This window comes from Anthonomus grandis, chromosome 16, assembly GCF_022605725.1.
Source record: "Anthonomus grandis grandis chromosome 16, icAntGran1.3, whole genome shotgun sequence".
NCBI lineage: Eukaryota > Metazoa > Arthropoda > Insecta > Coleoptera > Curculionidae > Anthonomus > Anthonomus grandis.
In genome coordinates, this window is record NC_065561.1 from 1,732,882 (window position 1) to 1,754,924 (window position 22,043).

At 34.0% G+C, this 22,043-nt stretch overlaps 1 long non-coding RNA gene across 1 annotated transcript in view; it reads left to right on the forward strand.

The window, feature by feature from the left end:
• The first annotated feature begins 1,031 nt into the window (after positions 1-1,031).
• The window catches only part of LOC126745615 (uncharacterized), a 37,036-nt gene continuing 16,024 nt past the window's right edge, over positions 1,032-22,043 (forward strand). The window contains exon 1 of the long non-coding RNA XR_007663612.1: positions 1,032-1,756. This is a non-coding gene — a long non-coding RNA (uncharacterized LOC126745615). The remainder of the gene's footprint in view (positions 1,757-22,043) is intronic.

Below are 22,043 nucleotides of genomic sequence, written 5' to 3' on the forward strand. Positions count from 1 at the left end.
GGCTGTCAGGAAAATTATTTGTTTAATGTCACATGTAAAGACAACATTGCGTAAGCGAAATGGCATAAGTATGGCACCCAAATTAAGCGATAGTTTTCCAGGCGCATTACTACTTGCATCGTATACTACACGTAAAGGTGTAGTAAGTACTGGAATCCCTTTTGAAAATCGCATGATGTGGAATGTAATAATAATTATAGTGAAAATCAGCGCAAAATGATATTTGGGTCATGTGCCCTTGATCCATGTTGTCCTGCGTAATCATAGAATATGACCGATGTAGTTCATGGAAACTCGCCTTGTATATAAAATCTGTTTCATTCAATTTATTAATTTGTATCACTTTAGAATGGTAATTTGAACATTTTATAGTAATTCAATTGTCATTTTAATATAACGTTAATATGTTTGAAGTTATAGGTAAACAAATGTCTAATATTTTTTTGTGTACCTCCCTTGATATTTTTAACATATTATGAATGTAATTCTTTACTCTTTTTTGGTTTGAAACACATATATTGGTTACCGAAACGTCGTCCAATCAAACAAATGTTTGGATAAAGAACTTATAAGCCAGACCTTTTATTACCGCTACCCCTTTTTTCCCTAAATAAATATTATCTTGTGTTCTCCTCTGAACTTTTAATCATTTTAGTGCAAATATATTGGTCTTTTTCCTCGTTTTTAATTCGAAACAAAAAACAAGAAAGAATATAAGATATATTATTGTTACTTTTACGCGTAAAATTTATTCAAATGAATTTTTTATTCATGGTAAAGTTTGATACCAATAAGTTCCGATAATGTAACAGAGCTTTGCTGTTTTTCTACGTTTTTGATGCGTTTTTTTTAATAATATACTCACAGGCAAGAAAAACGGAGCATTTAAGAATTTATATTTAATTTTTTTGTAATGTTATGTGATGTTGTGTTTGCTTATAATTTATGTACAAATAAAATAAAATGTTTTAATTAATTTTTAACAATAATCAACCATTTATTTGAAAAAAAAACACATGTTCAAATGGGTTTGCATTTGGACTTAATGCTGGCCACTTCAATACAGGAATGTCTACATCGTTTAAATATAATTCTTCGGTGGGAAATTTGGCAATCTGCAGTAGAATAAAATTATATCTAATAAAATTAATATATGTAAGAAGAAAATCTTGCAGGAATTCAATAATGAATCTGACAGCAGTTAGAGGGCCTCTTGGAATAATGTACAACTCTGTTCGTGCCTCTTAAAATATTGCAGATCCCACCATAAATCAACCTATTTTATTGGGAATTATTAGTACTTTCTCTAATTTTATCTAGTAGGTATGTCTCCGGTCTCTCTGGGTTACGTCACCCGATTTTTACGTTAGTCAATTTCAATCTAAAAAAATTTGTATTTTTTAATGTACTGCAGTTGTAGTGATTATATTAAGGGAAAGTGTTCTAAGAACTACGCAATAAAACTAGATTGTTCAGAAAAGGCAAAGGTTTTAAGTTGTTTCTGCGGGTGAAACGGTGTTTTACAACGGTGAAGTGACATAAATTGGCGACCGTGACAGGACAGTTTGGCTCAAGTTCGTAGCGTGCTACTATTTAGACAAACTTTATCGTTTCACCTGGACTTTAGCGGTTTTGAACTGGTTTGTCTGCTGATTCGTCGTTGTGTAATACCAAGTGCTGAACTGTTGACGTGTGCCGACACGGAATTTGACGCTTACCTTTGAACCCAATCCGACTTGCTTCGCCTGGACTAATGGTAAACAATATTAAATACCTTTAAACCGAGTTTTAAACAGTTAAATCACGGCGGGGGATACAATTTTACATGAGTTTTTCTCTGGTTTAAGTGCTTTAACTGTACTTAGGCAAAATTTTAAATACTCTGGGCCTAGTAATAGTACTTGAACATTTGATATTTCTCAATATTTTTAGTTAATTTTCCACTGCCTTTTTTTGATATGGGATTTTTCATTAGAGTTTTCAACACCATGGAACAGCTTAAAAAGAACAGAACAGTAATACGTACAATGTTTACAAAAAATGCAAATGATTTAGAGAAGTTAATTTCGGTAAGAGCAAGATTAAAAGATATAAAGGTACCCTGGGTGATGTTGTCTGAAAAATTGAGGAGGCTGGATGAGGACATTTTTTCCTTGTATCTGGTGGAAACCAACAAAGAAGATTCGATGAAGAAATGGATATAGTGGAAGGTTATAAAAAAAAATAACTTTCTTGGATTTAAACACAAGATATATAGTATAATAAGTATATATAAGCATATATAACCAATGAACAAGAAAATGGAATGGACAGTACTTAGAGCAGTGCTGTAGACAGCGGTAAAGGAAAATTTAAGGTGCCTTATATACAATTCAAAGTTTTTGACGGAAGAATAAAGGACTGGCTACCAATTTAGACCAGTTTAACAAGGTGCATGAGGACCCTAATATAGAGCTTAGTGATAAGGTCGAAGACCTCATACAGGCCACAGTCTTAGGCAGCAGAACTAGACAACTCATCGAAAGTTTTCCTGGTGCTGGGCAAAATTATCAGAAAATGGTAGGTTGTTTGATTTGTCGGTTTGGTAGGGAGGACCTACAAATAGAAATTTACATTTGAGAACTCCTTAAATTGATTATCCTTAATGCTGTTTCTGGTCATAATTTAGCTTATTTGTATGATGGAATAGAGACTTAATTAAGAGCCTTGGAGACATTAGGTATCACATTGGATATATATCCAGTGGATATTCATCCATGTTATTTCCTTTGATATAAAGAAAAAATGAAAACTCTAAATCTCAGTCTCAAAATATCTTTTTAATTAATCAGGTAACATGTTTCGCTAATAAAGCATCATCAGACCTACAATAAACAGAAAAACACACGTAATTACAATAAAACCTTACACTAAAACAAAATCAAATATAACCACTCGGCCAGCCCTGCTTATGAATATTAGAGTCAAAGGCATATATGCGTATCGTGAGCAGAAACAAGAGGTTAGATAAGATTATTAAAGATAAGTCCTGGCTCAAAGGTGAAAACATCATTAACGCATGTCAAATTTGGACTCTTTTTGGCTTTGGTTATTTCCATTTTCTCCAAGAGATCGAACTTTCTACCCTTAGGGCACTCGTGAATAATGCAAACATTTTCAGGGACGGAAAAACTATGACCCGTTGATAATAAATGGTTAGCAAATGCTGACCTAGTTTCTGTGGTGTTGGTGTCCCTGAACTTATTAACGAAGCTTAGGTGTTCTTGTACCCTTGTGGATACTCTCCTTTCTGATTGTCCCACATAAACAGCAGGGCAATCCTTACACTTAAAACAATATACACCCGATTTAGATAGAGGATCACTTTTATCCAACGTCTTTACTAGGTTCTTTCTTAGCGAGTTAGTCGCTAAGAAAAAACCTTAGAAAAGAAGGTTTGATATAATCCTGTCTACCAGAGGAGTTGCTCCTAGTTTGGTAAAGCTGCATTTTGTATGTGGAGCTCGATCCAGCCGAGGGTATAAATGAGCAGCCTATGTTGGAGAGAAAATTCACAAATTTTATTAAGTTTCTTCAAAATGAAGTTGAAAATGAATAGCGCAGTCTCCCTGGCTACTGAGGGTTTTGGTTTGAGAGCAAGTTAAATTGATTAACAACATAGTGGATTAAGTAGCTGAAGGAGAAAAAAAGAGAAGTTCCTACGGCTACTGATCAAGTGAATCAAAACAACCATGATGCTTCAAGTTGCTTTAATGCGCAAAATTGGGATTTAGAGAAAAGAAGGCGATTTATGGCTGACAAGAAAGCCTATTTTTGTTGTTTAAAAGTAGGACATATGTCACGAAAATGCAGGACTAAAATGTCTTATTTGTACAAGATCCCATGTGCCATTAATGTATCCCGACTCTGGAGTCAAGAAGCAGTAAATTAAAGAGGTATTAATTTACTATTAATTTATTATTTTCATTAAATAAGTAAATGGAGCCTGACTGGATGTTAAAACTAGATTCAAAACACTGTTGATATATTATTTTGTACTAACATTTCAAGCAGTCATGTTTTCTTGCAAACTTTGGTAAAAGGGGTGGATAGTTCTCGTAATCTTAGAGTGCTCATTGACAATAGGTTTCAATATACTTACATAGTAAAATCCACAGCTGAACAACTAGGCTATGTCTCAAAAAGGAAAAGTAAAATAGGCCATTCACTATTTGGAGGAACTGGAATTGAGTTGAGACATGATTGTTATGAAATTGAGATGAGCTTTTGTAAATATGGCTCCTCCCTGGAGGCTTTGTCGCAACCTGTAATATGTACATATGTCTCTCCTGTTTTTAATGATTCCTGGGTGGACGAGTTGAGCAGTCTCTAAATTAAGTTAGCTGATAGTGCTGTTCCTGAATCTTCAGCTAAGCCTATAGAGATTTTACTTCGGCCCGATATGAAATTGTGGTTTAGACACTGGGTTGGACACTGATGACAGATACCATTAAATACTTCCAACTGTCTGTATATGGTGACCACTTCACTTTTTTTGACTGGTGCCTCTTTAGGACAGTTATGGGAATAGGATACATTAAAAATCAAAAACCCCTCTGATCATCAAACACGTGACCAAATAGCAGATGGACGTTACATAGTGAGACTGCTATGTATTGAGGGTCACTCGCCATTTCCTACAAATCTGAGTGTTGCTAAAAGAAGACTTTCCTGTGTTTAAAAAAAAGGTGGAATCTAATTGACTTTTTGACTCATATACACAAATCTTTAAATAATGGATAAAGAAAGATATTATTAAAAAGGTACCATTTGAAGTTGGAAAACAGAATGTTCACTACTTACCTCATAGAGCTGTTTTAAAGGAAAACAGCACCACTATGATAAGGCCGGTCTTCGATGCATTTGCTAGAGAAAAGGAGAGACCTTCATTAAATCATTGCGTAGACAAGGGCATTAATATAAATAAGACAGCAGACAATTGGAAAGCGTTTCTACAAATAAGCATTCATGAGGATGATGAAGACTTTTTAAGATTCCTATGTGTTGGTACAGATGGTGAACAAAAGGTGTATCATCACAAGAGAGTAGTATTTGACATTAATAGTAGTCTTTTCTTACTAGGTGCTATCTTTGAATATAATTTGGCCCAAACAATGGGAAACGTGAAAAAGAGAACTGTTAAGTACTATGGACACTCTTAAAATTCTTTCAATGGCATTTAATGATTTATGAGGATAATTGTATTGCTAGCCTACCTGATGAAGAAAGCTGGACGTTTATAAAAGAAGCAACTTCAGTGGTGAGGGATGCCAAATTTGATCTAAGAGGGTGGGAATATTCGGGACAACCATGTTTGACTGATGATTCCTTGACTGCTTACTGATGTTTAGTTTGGGACATCAAGTAGTGTCATACATTAATGACGAATGGTTGCAAAACTTGAAAAACCTTTTACCCATTACGAAAAGAACTAGGCTATCGTTGGATCAAACATTTTTCGACCCCATTGGTTTGACAATTTTCACTACATTAATTCCAAAATTCCTTTTGCAGCATATTTGGGAAATGAAACTACCATAGGATGTCGATATGGGTCCAGAGATTAGTACTGCATTTTATGACTGAGTAAAAGATTTATCTCATCTTTTAGAAATTAAGTTACCTCAATGGATACATTCAAGCTCAGAAGATTCAGATGCTAGCCTACACACTTTCTGTGATGCTAATCAGAAAGCCTATTCTGGAGTTGTGTTTTTAAGGTGTATTTATGAAGTACATTTGTTGGCTGCTAAAAGTAAAGTGGCTTCCATTAGACCTACAACTATACTAAGATTAGAACTGCGCGCTTCTGTAATTGGTACCCGATTATGTGATTCTGTTAAGAAGAGTATGCAGTTGAGTATAAAGGCGTTTATTTAGACAAATTCTTCAACAGTGCTTTCCTGCATAGCTTGTAGTGAACAGTGGGCATCTCGCGTCTCTAATCGAGTGTCTGGCATTAGAAGTTTGACTTTGGCGGAAGATCGGAAGATTGGAGACATATTCCGGAAATCAGATTTCCCCTCTCGTGGTTTTTCGTCCATGCAACTGATTGTGGCAAAATTGTGGGAGGAGCCTAGTTGGTTGTACGATTGTCCTGAATCTTGCTCTCATGAATGAGAATATTGCCTACAACCAAGAAGAATCCAATAAAGAAAAAAAAATGACGAGTGACTCCTTTGACTAATACCAGTGAGAATAAGATGTCCTCAGACGATTGGCATCTTTTAAGATTGTTTGGAGTGGTTGGATCCTTCGAGTTGCCAATAATGGCTGTCTTCCCCAGAATAGACTTAGTGGAGAATTGTCAATGGAGGAGATTGACAAAGCTAAAAGTCATGTTTATAGGACTATTTAACAAGATTTGTTTAGTAATATTGAGGATAAACAGCTAGTCTCTTAACTTCTACTTGGATGAATCTGATGCTTTCAGACCTAAAAAAAGAATATGTCCCCAAAAGGGCTCTAAGTAATTTCGTTTTCCGGTTGTGTTACCTGGAAAGCATCCTATGATAACTTGCCTTATTTTCGATACCCATGTAAAATTGTATCATGAACAGGGTGGCCAAATAAGAATGCGAGGTACTGTATCTGGGAAACTATTCATCGTAGAAGCTTGCAATAAAAAAATTTATCACTAAAATGGCCAAGAGAATGACCTGAAAAATATTTTCAAGTTTCTAAAATGGCCGCTAAAGAGCGCAACTGCAATCTTGAGTCTAGAAAACTGATGTTTCTGTAAATTTTGCTGAATTAACCTAACAAAAAAATAGATTATTATTAAAGTAGAGACTAATCCGACCCTTTTTTATTTGAATAGTTTTGCTGTATCTCTAAAAATAAAGTGGTGGGGGGTGTTCAAAAGTTGGCTTAAAACACACCCTGTATACTAAAAACGCCTTAGCCGATTTTATCAAACTTGGGCTAGTTGAAAAGAGCTATTATTAAGCTACGAATATTATTATATTTCATGTTTTTTTAGTTTTACATCTCGCCGCTAGAGGGCTTTTTTCGGCTTTCTGACATAAATGACTAATTTTCTCAAAAAACTTAAATGCAATGGTATAAATTTTTGTATACAAAAAATAGCTTAATGACGCCTAAATATGCTTGCGAAAACCGTATCTTAATATCTTCATCCTAACCTAAAATTTAGGCCAACGAAAATTTTATATGGAAATCCCTTAATATTTATAAAAACTACAAAATAATTTATTTCGAATTTCTTTTATAATGTAAGTTGTGGCCCTATAAAGAACCGATTTTAAAAAGAAAGGGTTTTAATGCCCCCGTAAATGCTCGAAATGCTGACCATCACGCTCTATGCATTGCTGAAGCCTCTCATGGGTAGATAGAACTGCAGCTTCAATTTCGGCTCTCGGTATGGTATTGCATTACGAATGCGGTTTTTCATATCTTCTCTAGTCGTAGGCTGAGTCTGAAATACAATGTCCTTTAATGCCCTACCGCCCCCATAAATAGAAATCAAGACAGGTTAAGTCTGGGGATCGCGGAGGCCATGGAAACAGGCTTCCTCTTCCAATCCACCGCTGTTGAAAAATGTTATTAATATGCTCTCGCACATTCCTAGCAAAATGTCCTGGATAGCCATCCAACTGCAAAAACAAATTTTGCCGGACTTCCAGTGGCACATCTTCCAGCAACAATGGTAATTGATTTACCAAAAAGTCGAAAAAAACATTGCCATTTAGAGATTGCTCAAAAAAATATGGTCCAATAATATAGCCTCCAAGTATACCACACCACACATTTAAACTCCAGCGCCCTTGGTGCTGAACTTCACGCAACCAATGCGGATTTTCTGCAGACCAATAATGCATGTTATGCAGGTTGACTCTACCGTCACTATTAAATGTGGTCATCACTATAAATCGGTCCAAAGAATTTTAAATAAAAAATCTCTGTCCTCGCGTATCATGCCTAATATCCAATGGCAATATTCCAACCTACGGTCAAAGTCTGCTTCTTCCAATGCCTGGTGTAAATTAACATGATATGGGTGCATTCTATAAATATATTTAAAAAAAAGCTGAACTTAAATAAATCCATATATGGCGATGGCTATTAGAATTTACCTATTGTCCTTTAAAATATTTTGAATCGTTGTTCTTGATATGCCTAATTCAAGGGATAATGCTCTTGTGCTAACATGAGGATTTCCTTTAATATATCCCAGTACGCTGTTAATATTGTCCACATTTCTTCTAATTCTTGGCCGTTGAAACCTAGGCCGAAAACAACCATTGGCTCGTAAGTTCGCCACTAATCGGGGAAAAAATCTAACATCGCAAGGACTTCGATTTGGATATCGAGCAGCATAAACTCTTTTTGCTACTGCAGCATTTTGAAGACATTCAAAATAAACCGCAAGCATATCAACAGCTTTATCGTTCGTAAAACGCATTTTGCAAAAACAAAAAATGCTCAAGTAACGTAAAACTTTTGACAACTTACTATTGACAATTTGAGGAATGTTTATAATTTGAGTAGACATTTGTTTTGTTGCATTCCATGGCCTGCTTTCTAATAATTATTTTTTTCGTATTATATCCATAGTGAATATATAACATAAAATAGGTCTGATTTTTGATATAAGCATTATTAATACTTACCTTTTAGTGATATTAGGTGATATTTTCAAAAATGGTAAATTTTGTTTTCAAAAGTAGTGAATTTTAAAAAATTCCAAAATAATTAGTATAAAAAAATTAAAATTTAAGGGTATAAAATATTCTTTGGCCTATATTTTAGGTTAGGAACAAGATATCGAGTTGCGGTTTTCGCAAGATTATTTAGACATCATTTAGCTATTTTTCTATGAAAAAAAAATCATATCAACGTATTTAAGTTTTTTGAGAAAATTAGTCATTTGTGTCAGAAAGCCGAAAAAAGCCCTCTAGCGGCGAGATGTAAAACTAAAAAAACATGAAATATAATAATATTCGTAGCTTAATAATAGCTCTTTTCAACTAGCCCAAGATTGATAAAATCGGCTAAGGCGTTTTTAGTATACAGGGTGTGTTTTAAGCCAACTTTTGAACACCCCCCACCACTTTATTTTTAGAGATACAGCAAAACTATTTAAATAAAAAAGGGTCGGATTAGTCTCTACTTTAATAATAAGCTATTTTTTTGTTAGGTTAATTCAGCAAAATTTACAGAAACATCAGTTTTCTAGATTCAAGATTCCAGTTGCGCCCCCTAGCGGCCATTTTAGAAACTTGAAAATATTTTTCAGGTCATTGTCTTGGCCATTTTAGTGATAAATTTTTTTATCGCAAGCTTCTACGATGAATAGTTCCCCAGATACAGTACCTCGCATTCTTATTTGGCCACCGCAGTGTCTAATGACCGTTTACGTGAAAGACATTGGATTTTGAGCGGGCGACGTACTATTAAGTCAACTATATTAAAGTACGTTCCAGCAGATGATTTTCCGGTGGTACCAGTAAGCGTTTTTAGGGACCTGCTAAATAAGTTTTCTCTACAGAAAAAGGATAATTTTATAAACAACTTTTCTCCCGGTTTTTGTAAGTGTAACTAGCTGTCGAGCTAGATTAAATTTTGTTTAGACATCGATAATGTATAATTTTAAGTTTTTGAGTTTGAATTTAAGTCACTCTTTTAGTTTTAAGTTACTTATAAAGTTTTTCTGTAACTAAAAAGGTGGGAGGAAATTAGAAATTATTGGTATTTATTATTATTATTATTAATTATGGTTATTTTTATACTAAGCGAAGATATTTTAAAAACCACGCAATAAAGCCAGATTGTCCAGAAAAAGAAAAGTTTTCTTTTTATTAAGAACCTGGTTCCTGCCGGTAAAACGGTGTTTTTTTACGATGGTGATATGACATATTTAGTAGCCTACCTTAGGACTAAATGTAAAATTGCAAAATGGTCTTGTAGTCTTTCGTTACCCAGAAAGACTGAAAGTATAAAACTAAAGTCTGAAAGTATCAGATTCATCCAAGTAGAAGTTAAGAGACTAGCTGTTTATCCTCAATATCACTAAACAAATCTTGTTAAATAGTCCTAAAAACATGACTTTTAGCTTTCTCAATCTCCTCCATTGACAATTCTCCACTAAGTCTATTCTGGGAAAGACAGCCTTTATTGGCACCTCGAAGGATCCAACCATCCAAACAATTTTAAAATATTTGGAGAAATATGTCAGATGCCAATCGTCTGAGGATATCTTATTCTCACTGGTATTAGTCACAGAAGTCACTCGTCGTTTTTTTTTCTTTATTAGATTCTTCTCTGGTTGTAGGCAATATTCTCTTTTATGAAGACAAGATTTAGGACAATCAACCAACTAGGCCGAAAAACACAGCACTACAGAATCCCTTTTCTCTCGCATCGCCAAAACAATGAAGCTCACATCGAGAAGATTGAAGACTATAGAACGACAAAGATTAAAATTATTTAAACTAGAAAGATCGGTAGCGAATTTATCCCAAAGCCGAAGAATGTCAGCAGGCGGTTCCTGATCCCAATCAAGTTTTAATGTCCATATTCGTTGAATTATATTTTTAAGTAAAAACGTAACCGGGGACAAAAGACCTAAAGGATCAAAGATTCGTGCCAAGTGAGATAAAAGATTTCGCTTGGTACAGCTTCTGTCGAAAATGTTAACTTTAAATTGAAAATTATCTGTTACAGCATTCCACTGCAATCCTAGGACCTTTAAAGATGCTTCATTTGCATTACAAGAATCAAAATTTACCGCATTTATGGCTACCTGATGAGGTAATAAATCATTAAGAAGTTCCGGGCAATTTGAAGACCATTTTTGAAGTTCAAACCCTCCCTTTAGCAACAAAGCTGTAAGTTCAGTTTTAAGGGACAGCGCAGATTCAAGCGATGACGTTCCCCCGACGTAATCGTCTACGTATATGCTAGAGCGAATAGCTTCAGCTGCCAATGGATAGGTAGGTTCTTCATAATCGGCCAATTTTAATAAAGTTTTAATAGCAATATAGGGGGAACAAGTTAAGCCATAAGTATTATAAACCAACCAGTCTTTTGATACGGAAGTCCTGGACAGGTTCATCTGGAGAGAATCGCCAAAGAATGCGTTGATAGTCCTGATGATCAGGAGCAACAACAATCTGCCGATACATTTTAGAAATAGGCTTTTAGAAAAAGGTCTCATTTAAAGAGAGTAGGTTGGGCAAATGAGCAGGTCCATTAAAAACTACTCGTAACTTTTTAGTTAAGCTCTCAGGCCTAATTACATATAAACGCAATGATGTGGAAGATAAAAGCAATTAGATAACGAAGGAGATACCGACTCCATGTGGTCTAAGTCAAGAAATTCCTGAATAAACTGACGATATAATTCATAGGTTGGACGATGTTTTATGAGTTTGCACTCTAAAGAATAAAACCTATGGAGAGCTAATTAACGTATATTGCCAAATGTAGGATTTTCCTCTTTAAAAGGCAATTTGACAATAAATCTACCAGAGTCAGATCGTTGGTATGAATCTAAAAATATCTTTTTACACTGAGTCTCGTCTGACGATAAATGATGTTGTTGAGGAATTTGCTCAAGATCCCAAAATTGTTTAACTTGAGATTCCAATGAATTAGGATCATCAATTTGGTAAGATAACGTGGTCACTGGTAAAGGTCCGGGGGTTGAAATAGGTCCCATTAAGATATAACCAAAAACAGTATTTACAGCATCAGGCTGACCTGATTCACCCCGAATGCGCCCATCTAGTAGCAGCTTAGAAAATATATCAGCTCCTAGAAGAATATCCACAGCATCTGGGCAATGACATCGTTCATCAGCCAATCGAATATTAGAAATATGTGACCAATTTTCAATATTAAATCGATGCCTTGGTAATTCTGCTCAAATTTTGGGAAGAACAAATGCATCAAGGTTAAAGGTAGGATTAGCTTTATGCAAAGATCGAAGAGAAATAGTAACAGCGTGGTAAATGCGAGATTTTATAGAGCCGAGTCCATGTAACTGCACTGAACTTTGCGTGGGACGAAGACCTATTCTTTTGACACATTTGTCAGTAATAAATGAGGTCATACTTCCATACAACGTAGCGGCTGATAAATACCACGATTATCGAGAATTTCCACGCGGGCGGTAGACAAAAGTATGCTAGAATGAGATGAAGTAAAACCTGTATGCACAATAGGCAACGAAGGCTCACTTGAGGATTGAGCTTGCGAAATTCGAAGAATATTTTGAGAATTTGAAGTTGAAGTGGAAGTTGATGCGGGTAAGGACAAGCCTGAGGTATTTCGTGAAAAATGTAATAGCGTATGATGACGTTGATTACATTTGTGACAATTTTTATCAGAGCGACAATCAGCAGAGCGGTGACTAGTACTTAAACAATTAACACAGCTTTTATGTGTTTTAATAAGCTGATAACGCTCATGAGGGGTTTTGGACAAAAAATCTGAACATTTAAAAATTTGATGATTGGATGTGTTGCATATTTTGCAACTGGATGTTGTTGAATATTGGGGGTCAGTTTAGAGCATTAACGACAAAGGGCGTGATGGAGTTTTAGAAGTATAATCGGGTTTTTTATATTGCGGTTTAAAGGAATTTTTCTTTGCAGATAAACTTAAGTTGTCAAGAGCCATGCAGTTTTTCAAAAGATAATCATATAATATTTTATAGGTAGGTAGCGAAGTGGAATCATCATAGAATAATAAAATGTGGATGTAATATAATTATGGAAATATCTAAACGTTTTAAAATCATTTGTATTAAAACAAAATCCCAAGAATTGGTGGGAAGGCATGACAGGCAAATGTTGTATTGAATTTAAAGCAGGACCTTTAAGTGAGGAAGCCAAATATGTAAATTTCTCACAGTCAGACAAATTAGAATTTTGATGAATCAGTGCATCATACATGTCAATAAAGGGTGGAAAAGAAATTATGTCTCCGTTGAAGGTAGGCAAATTAATTTTGGGTAAATTAGCTGCAGTTACATGATTGGTTGACAATTGTGATAAAGAAGTGCTAGGGATACATTGAGAATATAGAGATTTAATTTCATAAAATGTAAAATCGAAGTCCTTGCGTACAAGATCTTCCCTATTAAAAGCTTCATTATCAGCAGAAACCAAGCAAATAATTAAATTATGATTTTCATAAAAGGTTGCGTAAATGGATTCAATAGTTTCAAACATGTATTTAAAAACTTCAATAAATTGTAAATCCCCTTTTTTAACATTATGTGCAACTGATTGTATTTCTTTTAATTTTTGGATTTCAGTTTGGCGTAAAGCCTGATGTTTTTTAAGTTTGTCAGCCATGGTATAAAAAAGAACTTTTCAAGTGACTCTATTGATCAAAACTAAAGTTTAAAAGCAATAAAATAAGTTTGTAAAATGAATCGTGCGCGATAAGTGCTACAAAATGAGATTAATATACTTAAAATTAAACTAAGTAAAAAAAATCAAAATTAAATATACGTCGAAAAATGTAAAAATTTGGTTAAAATCCGATCGTACACTTGACACACTGAGAAAAACAAAAAAATATTATTAAAAGAAAGAATTTAAACTATTTGGACGTTCACAAACTAAATGTGAACGGACCACTGTTTTTGGGATCAGATGTACCTTATGTGCCAATTGATTATCATTTGTAACATTAAAATCAATTAGAGTTTGGCTTGTATGTACTATTCTGGTGGGCTCTTTCATTATTTTTTGTGTAAATCCTTTTGAATATATAAGATTTTTTATTTTGTTGCCATAAGAGGTGTGTTTAAGCAGATCAAAATTAAAAAGCGCCAACAATAATGTTAGTACCATTAAAACTGCTTACTTCATCAAAATATTCTTCGAGGAAGTCTAAAAAATTGGCGTCATATTTGTTTGGTGGATGTACAACAATTAACAAAAGTACTTAATACTACACACAGACAATTCCAAGGACAATAACGAGACAAAACAATCAACAAAAAAGACCCTTTTCATTTTATATCTTAGATCTTACCAAAGCCATAACTCCTCCTGTTTTACTGGTATACTGTTCCAACTTGTACCCATCTATGTCCAGCTCGCATGGTTCGACATCAGGTGTTATATGAAAATATTGTTGGAAAATTGCTGTATTGACCTTGACCATTGCTCACCGACCGTCTTTTGCTTTAAATAACATTTATTTCGTTCATATTTTACCTTTCGTGTATATCTACATACCCCTTCTTCGCTCTATTTATTTAGTTATTTATTGTACATCTTTATGCGTAAAAAATCTCGATCGCACGCAAACCCTACATATACGAGTAAAGTTTTAGTTTCAGTTTTTCAAGGGCTGCGCAACATAGATTAATTTCTCTGATATGCTCTGATGGTAGATAAATAATGACGTCTACTTTAGCGGCAACGGGACTCACTCTAATCAAGTACCCTAAAGGGGGTCATAATCCTAATACACCCACGTCGTTATTCCAAGATTAAATTACATTAAATTATAATTTTGAAGGCGTTTTAAGAGATTCGAGGTATAAGAATGACCTTATATATTGATCATTAAATCAGATAGTTGTCTCGTACTAATAATTAATTTTTACTTTTCCCTAATTAACATAAAAAATGTCCTTATTGCAGTTATCATTTTGGTCAACAAATAACCTCAAGGCAAAAAATAAGCTTAACGCAGTAATGCCGTTATAATAGTTGAAATCGATTATTTTTATATAGGGTTTCTTCTCAACGTTTACTTTAGAAACCCTTGAAAAAACCTTTTAAGACTCAGTACAAAAAAGAAATTTCATTTACAAGAATTGACTTTGACTTTTATATGACTTTCAAAAAAACCCTTAAGGTGAAGTTTAAGGTCTTCGTTATTTATCCTTCATCGTACCTGCCAACGTTTATTGTTAGTTGTTTGCATAATACCTTGAAATTAACCCCGAGGCCAACGCTTTCTTTGTCATTACCAACGTCGAGTATTCCTGCAATGATAATTTTTTTTAACATTTGACCTTGTCAAGGTCACTTGATGATGAATTTTTAAATACCAATTTGAATGTAAACATTTTCGCTGTTATCCAGCAAGAAAGGTAAGGGGTTTGAGATAAAGATAAAAACAAGAAAGATAAAGAGTTGTTTACAAAGTGAATTTTTAAGGGTAGTTTTGTTAATTATATCAAAAGAATTTAACAACTCTGATATTTAAGTATTTACCAAATTACTTAAATTATGTATTTATCTTGCATCAAAAATAAAATTCTACTTATCACAACTTCTTATTCAACAAGAACTTAAAAGCTTATTTAAAACTTTCAAACTTTTTCAAAAAATAAGAGGTTCTTATCAATACATTCGATACTCATACATTACTATATTACTATATATTCTATACTCGTATCTAAAACATCGGAATCTGTTCTTATGCCTTAGAGTATTACTGATCATAATTTAACATAGAAAACATCTTGTCGGACTTGCATTGTCTTATTTATTTAATGTAACACGACGTTTCGGTTGGTAAGTATCTACAACCGTTATCAAGTATAAACTGTTTATCCAACTGTTATCAGTTTACACTTGATAACGGTTGGAGATACTTACCAACCGAAACGTCGTGTTACATTAAATAAATAAGACAATGCAAGTCCGACAAGATGTTTTCACTGTACCATTGTCTACCACCTTCAAAAACATAATTTAACATACCTACGTAAATTTAAATAATTATCCCTAAATGCAATCTCTATATTAAAACAATAAAATATGGCAACTATTAAATTACTTAAACCTTACCATTTAAAAGTGAAGTTCAGCAACATTGTACCCCTTTGTACTTAACAACTTTGATCTCAACAATTTTTCTATATCTCGCTTAATTTCGGAGTAATTTGGGTGCATATATTAAAATAGCCCACCCTGTATAAAGCTATTTTTTTTATATTTTAATATTTACAGTTTGGTATTTTAAGTCTTGTCTTTTTCCTCTTATATGGTTCTGCATATTGGCAAATCGAGGTTGTTGAACATTCACGTGACGCTGTGGCGGCTTGCTAATAGGGGCGCAAGGGTGCGCGCCCCCCCAGTCATTTAATTAAAAATTACTTATTTAAAATTTAAAACTCGTGTGCAGTAATTATTAATTATATTAGATATATTTTTTTATCAACCCGCGTTTAAACGTATAACACAAGCGCCCGTACGATAGGAGTTAATGCGATGTTGAAATCAACAACCAAAGTGCTCCTGGCATCCTACGTATACCGCTCTCTGTCTTGCGCAAGGTACAGCTCATCTATCTTCCTCTATTTGTCGTGGGGCGCGCTCACATCCGCGTCCATAATTTGGCCGAAAAGCTGGAAAACAGGCAAATAACACAATGGACATTCGACACACTCCCGAAGCTTCTCCCGAAGCGACTCCGCGAGCGCCCGAACAGGGTGACCTCGACACATAACACACCGCTCGGAAATATTCGATTATGTTGAGATGAGAGAAACAACAAATCGGAAATCGCTTACCAGAATACGTACCGAAAAAACCTTTCGAGACACTGAATTATCGGGGTTGCCAGCGCTATTATTTCACAGGTAATATACTATTTTTTTTAGGTGATCGAATAATACCATTCGATAAATCGTTAGAAAAAATAATTAAAAAACAAAACTAATTTCAATAGCTGTCTTATTATTCTTTTTAGTATATGTTTCCTATTTAATGGTTGGGTTGAGTTGTATTGGGCTGGGTTGGTTGGGGCTGAGCTGGGTTGATAGTGATTTTTTTTTATATAAAAAGGTGCTGGGTGCAAAAAGGACCTGTTGGGTTAATAATCATTTTTCATAAGAAAAACTGATTGCGCAAAAAAAAACGAACAGGGGTAAAATTTTAATATTTTTTATTTTCTTTTTTGAAATGATTGAGTCTCCGACAACGAATTTATAATAAATACGACATATATTAACTTTTGAAACTGTTTAATTTTTTAAATTCGTACAAAAAAAACGGCGTTCGTTTCGTTACGCCAGGGGTAATTATTTAATATAGTCACTTTTTTTTTAAACGATTTAAAAAAAAAAATTGATAAAATTAAATTTTTTAGTCTCCGACAAAGAAATTATGATGAATACGACATTCACTATCCTATGTACCTGTCTTTTTTTTTAATCTTGAAAATGGGTAGTCGATAAGATAGTAAACTGTTACCGTAATTTGTATACATTCCAGCCCTGACAAAACTCAACAATATGAATGAAAAGTTGGCTCAATCTAAATAAGGCTATAATATATGATATTCTCTAAGAACCTGTTTCTTTTCCTACTTATAAATATTATTAACTAATAACTCATTGCACTTTTTTACGATACCAATTCAGAAATAATGTTAGTCACAAATTACTTGATAGCAATAAGTGTGTGTATAAGTAAATTAAAAACTGTATAGTCTATTACAGTCCTTTTGGTTATTCAGTATGTTATATTTAAGCTGACACACTATAGTTTATAATCCAAATATCCTCGGAGCCATATGACTTCATCAAAATCATCCAGTTTCTCCAGCATATTATCCTAAATTGCACTTTTTCAAGTTTATTAGTCAAAAGTAGTAAATATAAACACTATCACCACACCTATGCAAGTCAAATGGAACTTTGTTTGCCACAATTTTACACAAAAAAACTTGCACTTTCCCAAGTGATGGTACGTTTTTTTGGCGTCAAATTCCTCTTCACTTCGCAATAAGTATAATGCAGGTATTTAATGTTCTAAGAAGAAGAATCACAGGATAGGAGGCCAAGTAGTAAATTACACAAAGTTAGTTATAGTGTTTCTTAATCAGTATCAGGAAGTATCATCCCAGGTCCTTTGTAGTTATATCTTAAAGCTTCAAATATACTGAAGAAATCACAACTTAATAACTTTTGGCAAACTATCGATAAATATAAACTAATTATTGTAAGCACGACTCGAATGTAAACTATATACATAATATACATACTATATAAATAATATACCTATACCTAACCCTATTTTGTGTTAGATGACAACACTACAGCTATTTCGAATAAAAATTGGCTGACGTGTAAAAGACCCAACCGATCATACTCGAACGTTTAAAATATTTCGCGGGTATTGTGTCGAATGTCCATTATGTCGAATGACGATTGTGTCGAATGCACCCGTCTCGAAAAGCTACTCTCGACGACCCATCTTCTCGGCTTTTATCACGCTCGTTACCGATAGCGAGGCGCGCAAAAATTTAGCGTCCCAGTTTTATCGTGGATTCGGCTTTTGTTTTAGTGTTTTGTAAATCGGACCGCAGGCGGCAGGAAGACGTTTTTTGTTGTTTATTCGGCAAAATTTTGTTTTTAATCGGTTCCGTGGTCGGTGATTTGTGTGTGTGTGAGTATTTCGAGAGTGAACAATACAATAATTATTATTGAAATTTAATAATGAATCGTGTAAGCTTTTTAATTAACTGTAATTTTTTAAATCTTTCACTGGAAGAAAAAGTAAACATTAAGATTTTAGGCAGACCTTTGTCGGATTTAAATATTACTCAAGTGAGTAAAAGGAAAACACAACAAAGAAGTTTTACTCGCCGTTTTTCGAGGGACATTTATCTGAGAAATAATTGGATATGTGGTTGTAAAGAAACAAACTTATTATACTGTTTTCCGTGTGTGTTGTTTTTTGTCGCTGGCTCTAGTAGTGTCGATCCAAGTTGGGCAAAAAAAGGGGTAAGAGATTTACAACATCTTGCAGCTAAAATAAAAAAGCATGACATTTCACGAGGACATATAGATTCTTGCGCTTCGTTTGCTCTACTGGATAAGACTAATATTTTAACACAGTTGAGTTCTGCATATAGAGACAATTTAATTAAGCATAATGATGAAATAAGAAAAATTTTGGGCACATTTTAATGAGAATTATTAGCTGCGTAAAATTTTGTGGGGCCTTTGAATTGGCACTTCGAGGCCACAATGAAACTAAGGATCCTTCAAATAAGGGTTTGTTCAAGGAATTAATTAATTTTACCGCAGAATTAGATGTCACACTTAAGGAACACTTGCAGAATTCAACAGTCTTTAAAGGAAACATCTAAAATGATTCAGAACGATATTTTGGAGTGTATGCTTTATGTTTGTAAACAAGAAATTTCCAACCATATTGAAAAATCGGAATTTGTATCAATACAATGCGACGAGACTACGGATGTATCAAATAACTGCCAGATGGTAATAATATTAAGATATTTTTTTGATAAATCCATTCATGAACATTTCTGGGGCTTTATAAAGGTTAAGGATAAAACTGCAACAGGATTAAAAACGTGTAGCGAAAATGAAATTGATCCGCATATTTTAAAGACACCTCAAAAATTAATAGCTCAAGCCTACGGCGGGGCAAATGTAATGAGTGGTTCAATTAACGGTGTTCAAGCTCAGATTAAATTAAAATATCTAAATGCGCATTTCGTTCACTGTTATGCTCACCAGCTGAACCTTATTATGCAAAAATCGATATCTCAAAATCCGAAAGTACGCGTTTTTTTTTAATAATCTGTATGCAATACCACGTATGTACTACACGAAATAGTATAAAGAAAATTGCCTAGAGTGGCAACAACCAGATGGAATTATAAAATTCGCACCGTGAATACTGTTTATGAACATCGCGAAAAATTCATTGAGGTTTTTCAAGAAATTGAGCAGAAATGTGAGAAAAGTGTGACGTCAAATGACCGGTTCAAGGAGAGCATTAGAGGATCCAGAATTCTTATTCTGGCTTACCCTTTTTCACAAAATTATGCCGCACGTGGACATCAAGCATTGCCAAAATAAGAAACGACACCGATAATATTAAGGCTAATGTAGAATTAAACTTTAAAAGTGTCAAAAGAAGAAGAACTAACGATAACTTGAGAAGTATTATTGCAAAAGAGGTATGTGATACAGTTGTTACCCAAGCAAAGGACAGATTTTCCTATCGAGGTCATCTTCAAGCAGCTAACTTGTTTGATAAAGAAGCGTATCCAAAATATAACAAGACCTTTCCAGTGGATATTTTAGATAATGTAGTTACTTTTTATCCAATGTTATGTAAAATTAGATTAAGAACTGAACTAGAAGTCATTTATTCAAGACTATATTTCTCACAAAATATTGGAGCTATGAACTTGCTTTCATTTATTTTAGAAAATAATCTTGGCGAAACATTTGCCGAAACAATAAAATTATTAAATATCATTGTGACGACCCCAATGACAACTGCAGAGGCCGAGCGTAATTTCTCCACCCTTAAGCGAATAAAAACCTTCCTGCGAAGTACTATGCTTAATGAAAGACTTAATGCTTTAGCCATGATGTCCATCAATAGAAATTTAGTGATGGAAATAAACAATTTTAATGAAAAAGTAATGAAAAGAATTATAAATATGAAAGACCGTCGAGCAGATTTTACTTTTAAGAAGTAGCTTAAGTACCTATTGTACATTTATTAGTAAGTATAATTTTTCTTCACGTTTTAAAGTTACTTGTTATTGTTTTTAAAACCGCAGAGAGGTGGCAAAAATATTTTCGTGCGAGGTTCCGTGATGTGTAAATGCGATTGTTTTGTAACAATGTTCTTTATTTTTGATTGCCAAATTAAGATATTTATGTGCAAACTTTTTGTGATTGTACCATGATGACTGCAAACCGTCATGTCTCAGATACTTACTTAGGTACGTCCAGTTATATTTTTTTATTTATTAGTAAGTATATATTTATTTGGATTTGCGCGCCCCTCTATAGTCAAATGTCACGAGCCGCCACTGACGTGACGAAAACTAGTTTTTCTATCTCTGGTCGGGGACTTTATCAATTTAAGAGAATGCCATTTGGTTTGACGAATGCCCCTGCAACTTGGCAGCGATTGGTAAATACCTTATTGAGAGTTAAATTGGAGCCACATAACTTTGTTTATTTAGAGAACGTAATTTGTATTTCTGAGACTTTTCAGCAAGATTTAAAAGTTTTGGTGGAGATTTTTCAGAGATTTCATAGAGCCGGTATAACTCTCTCTCAGGATAAGTGTAAATTTTGTTGATCCGAACTCAGGTACATAGGATATATTGTCGATAAAGATGGATTTCATGTCGACCCAAAGAACATCACCAAAGTCCTGATACATGCGTTTGGGAAAGAATTGGGGAATAAGTTCTCAACCGTTATTTCTCCCCTTACTGGTCTTCTTTGTAATTACAAAAAGTGGAACTGGACCCCAGAATGTCAAAATTCATTTTAGAACATCAAAAATTAGTTACTTTCCGCTCATGTACTTACTTGTCCTGATTTCTCAAAACTCTTTTTGATTCAGACTGATGCCTCAGTATATGGAATTGGTGCTGCATTGTCTTAAGAGTTTAATGATAGTAAACATGTTATCTATTACATATCTCGATCTTTGTCCACCACAAAGAGAGAACTGTTGGCCATTATTCATGCTTGTGAGCAGGCCCGGATTATCAAAAAATACCGCTTTGGGCACTGTGAAAAATACCGCCCTTTTTTTAGGTGATTTTAGCTTGCGAAGTTAGGATAGGTAAAATCGTATGCTGAGGTTTGTTATTTGTTGCTGGTCAACTGATTTATTTTGTACATTTACGTTTATATCGCAGATGTACATATTATTGTGTTTTCTACAAAACAGGAATAGCAAAATAAATAGTAAAAATTGGCAAGACTATATTTGTGGCCTGTGAATTATGCCTTATCATTAACGATCTAGAAGTAGCAAATTCTATTCCAGTTTTTACAGATAAAAATACTTGTATGTAAATAAACTTATATTTTATCGTTCGATCTATCTCTTGCTTCATACGATCTGTAATAAGCTGAATAAATAATTTTTTAATTCCATCTTTTTTTTTATACTTTTAAGAGTAAAACGGTTCTTTTTTAACCTAAGTTAACTTTGAGAAAAAACTAACATAACTTTTGAAGAACTTGAAACAAGAACTCACAAATC